Raw genomic sequence first — 3,220 nt, 5'->3', positions numbered from 1 at the left:
ACCCCTATAATAGAGAACCGAATTAGTTGGCTCGAGCCAGAGATGATCATCTCTAGCGCTAACTTCACGCGTCAAGATGAGTGCTTCTGCGATATATATATATATATATACCGTTTTAAACTTTGCGTTTTTCACACTAATAAAGCTAATTATTATTAATTCATGTTTCACAAATTGTAATTACTTTTACATAAAAATAAAAAGTATGCGTAAATTAAAATATGAGTTAAATCGATCTCTCACATCGATCGATAATTGATTCGATAGATTCGATATTATTAAATAAATTATTTTATCTATACATTAAATTTATATAAAGTAACAGAAAAATATTGTTTTTTTAATAAAAATGTATTTTTTTATTTACAATAATTTTTCCAGTCAGTTTTGGGAACATTGATTCCGTCGCGACGGAACTAACCTTCGGACGAAACTAACCTTGAAAATACCCCCCTGTTTGGATTTTACTTGGAAGGAGGTAGTTCAATATAGCAGGTTTAATTAATTAAAAAAGAATGGGATGCGACGACGACGAAACGCATAATATCCAGTTTAAAAAGAAGAAGAAGACGAAATCTTTAAGGAAATGCGAAGCTTCTCGGATGACAATGACAGTGAGGGAGAAAAAAATCTCCGTCAAGTTAGAATTGCACATCATTCTGTTTTTAATTAATTGTGTAGCGTAGAACTTAAATAAAGAGAAGACCTATTTCAGAGAGAAAGTTGAGGAGATGAAGATCATTCAGAAACTCCGAGAGAGAATGGCTGGCGTCGATATTGTTGGTTTGGCCCTTGGAGAAAGCGTCGCATTTAATGTATTGACAGTAAGACACTTTTATATGTAATAAAAGTAAAATACACGATAGATAAGAAAGGTAATGTAAGGTCTATGTTAATTTAATTGGATCTCTTTAATATGAAAACCAGAGGAAAATATGGCTGCGCTGAAGAATACAAAACATAAGCTGAACAACGCGTATGATACTTGTATTGGAATTTAATACAGAGATCAAATGTAATGAGGATGAAGAAATGTACATACAACTTGACCAGAGGAAGCAGCGTTGTGTTCAGTACCATAACATTTGAGGCAAAGCTCAATCAATTGTAGCGAGGAAATGCTTTTGAATCAAATGCTATTTAGTATTTTAGAAGTCAATCTTGGCATAGAGTGAGTACATTTATATTACAATTATACGATAAATATTTTTAGATTGTTAAATGTATATTGCATGCAAGTCTGTGGAAATAATTCGTCAAAGTTAAAGCAACATTAAATGGTGATTCAACTTTATTTGTAGTTGTACAATTTTTAAAACATAAGTTTTATAATCAATATTTTCTTTAAAAGTATAATTAATTTTCAGAACCAAAATTTGTAACATTGAAGCCTACGAAGGAGGCAAAATTAAAACTTCTTTGGGACAAACACTAAAAAAAAGATGGGCTTCACAGTTTATTCCTACAAATATGAATTTTTTACAACACAACAGTTGTATGTATTTTATTCTCCTTGGTATTTTTTATAGATAGGATTAGATCATTATACCAGTCAATGAACAAATAGAAAAAAACTTAATATATAATTACCATTTTCAAGTAGAAAATGTTTTTTTAATTAATTTTATATATATAAAGTTTAAATTAAAAAATATTTGCAACTTATTTTGAAGTCTTATTATTTTTCTTAAACAGTTATTTACTGGTAATTGTTCCACACTGCTGCAGTAATCCTACGTATACATGAAATACGCATGATACATATAATATTCCTATGTTATCAAAAATTTATTATCTACATTAACATTTACTAACTATGCATTCTTTGTTTTTATATATTTAACTTCTTCATATTAGATATAATTTTGTTCTGTCAATTAATCATTCTGTTTTTTTTTGTCAACTTTTTTTCAGGTGGCTAGAAGGAAAGCCAGCATAGTCACAATGTCTCGGCCAATGGGTAGTACATAGGATATAACAAAGGTAAATTGTCTTATTTTTAGCTTTGAATTTTCACTTTATAGAGCTTGTATTTCTATGGGATTTTTCAATGTGGTTATTCTCTTGCGTTATGCACTATTAACACATTGATGCACATAAAGATTACATGTATTTATTTTTTGTTCTTTTTGTGTTGTTTAGATTTTTTGTCTTGTGATTTATACAGAACACCACTGAGACAGCAAAATTTTGTTTTTAGACACGTATGACTCGCAAAAGGTCATCTTTCAGCTGTGAATCCCTGAAACAGGAGATCGAAAAACTAGATTGTACCAAGTTAGTAATGTGGACTTAGATTTTTTTTTATAAATATCTTGCACTAGTATTTAAAATATCTATTAACCTTTAAGATACAATTATTATATGGTATAATCTTCGATAATTAAATTATTATTACAAATTATAAATATAATTGTATGTTTTTTTTCAAAATGCATGTATTTGTTCTAAAACCTAAAAAGTGTATGTTTATGAATTTTCATATTTTTTTAATTACTTTAAATAGATGAAAAATTGATCGTATACGAGATACATATTTGTACATTATTGTACCATTAAAGTATTCTTTTTACATATTAGTACTGTAACAATCTTAAAATATAACTATCAAATGTCTGTAAAAAAATTCAAAAGAAATCTTTATTGAATATTTTTAAAATATTTTTTAATTGAAATTCCAATAGTATCAATGAATTACAGGGTATTTTCAAACAAACTGAATCTTGTCATAGCACGAGGGAAGAAAATAACATTCAAACAGTCAAAGTACAATAAATTATGCAACAAGCAATAACAAATTTTGATGGACATAAAGGAAAAGGAGGAAAAGAAGGCAGTTTCTCCCGAAGTTTTTGATAATGAAAATATTCTGAGAGAAGATTAAGGTAATTTTTTGTTTAATTATTATTTTATTAAAGTATATAAGATTGTTAACGTAATTATTTTTCAGCAGAAAATTGTCGCATTCTTTCCAATTAAAACAACAAAGAAGAAGACTAATATGGCTTATAATACTGAGTATTTTATTTTTCCTTCTCTTTCGTGATAACGAACCAAGTAGTAATTCACACTTGTCAGCCATTAAACAATTGTTAATCGACTATGTTATCAAGTGATACCGTCAGATGAAGAAATACCGTCGGCTTCTCGTCCTGTGTGATTTTCTTGTTCGATTAAAATAATTAAATAAGATGTAGGCTGCATTCTGATATCCACTGCC

The sequence above is a fragment of the Monomorium pharaonis genome, chromosome 4, assembly GCF_013373865.1.
Source record: "Monomorium pharaonis isolate MP-MQ-018 chromosome 4, ASM1337386v2, whole genome shotgun sequence".
Classification (NCBI taxonomy): domain Eukaryota; kingdom Metazoa; phylum Arthropoda; class Insecta; order Hymenoptera; family Formicidae; genus Monomorium; species Monomorium pharaonis.
The sequence above is the reverse complement of the archived record's forward strand: the minus strand, read 5'-3'. Positions refer to the sequence as shown.